Source organism: Seriola lalandi, unplaced genomic scaffold (genome assembly GCF_002814215.2).
Source record: "Seriola lalandi dorsalis isolate HSWRI2012SDOR001 ecotype SW California unplaced genomic scaffold, Sedor1 jcf7180001963142, whole genome shotgun sequence".
Lineage (NCBI taxonomy): Eukaryota > Metazoa > Chordata > Actinopteri > Carangiformes > Carangidae > Seriola > Seriola lalandi.
In genome coordinates, this window is record NW_019433811.1 from 1 (window position 1) to 558 (window position 558).

General features: G+C 47.0%; 1 long non-coding RNA gene across 1 annotated transcript; it reads right to left on the reverse strand.

Moving 5' to 3' along the window:
• Positions 1-31: 31 nt before the first annotated feature.
• On the reverse strand, positions 32-552 carry LOC147820367 (uncharacterized). Its single transcript, XR_015438544.1, has 2 exons — positions 503-552; positions 32-352 (listed from the first exon to the last, which is right to left on the reverse strand). It is a non-coding gene; the product is annotated as an uncharacterized LOC147820367 (long non-coding RNA).
• Positions 553-558: the final 6 nt, after the last annotated feature.

Genomic DNA, 558 nt, shown 5'->3' on the forward strand with positions numbered 1-558 from the left:
CGCCGCTTTGTCTGCTTTTTTCTTCTCTGTATTTTCACAACATGGAAGGAAGTGTGCTGCATATGGACTCTGCTCGCTCTCTTCTCTGCATGCTGACCACTTGGAACTTCAACATCAAATCACAAACGCTACCAGATCACATCACAGCCGGCTCAAATGTCAGGCAGAGTACCCGCCCTCCCTCATCTCAGCCCACAGAGTCTGTCTGTCACTACATGTGCCTGTGTCTTCTTTGAATGCAGATGTCCTGCCACCAGGAGACCAGGACCAGGACCGGGACCGGCACCGGCCGGCACACCGCTCCAACTCCAGCTCTTCACTCCTTGCGCTCACATGTCCATCACACCGGAAGCTGGCGGCCACCCATCACACAAGGTAATGGCACTCTCATTATATCGGGATCACAAAACAAACATGCTTTATTCAATTTTTTATATTATTCATTGCAATTAATCAGCAAAACTCTTGCTATTTAGCAAAAATATCATTTGGCCATTCATACCAGTGTGTCATATGTAAACCTTATATCCATTTTCATTTTTCACAGAAGGATCACGG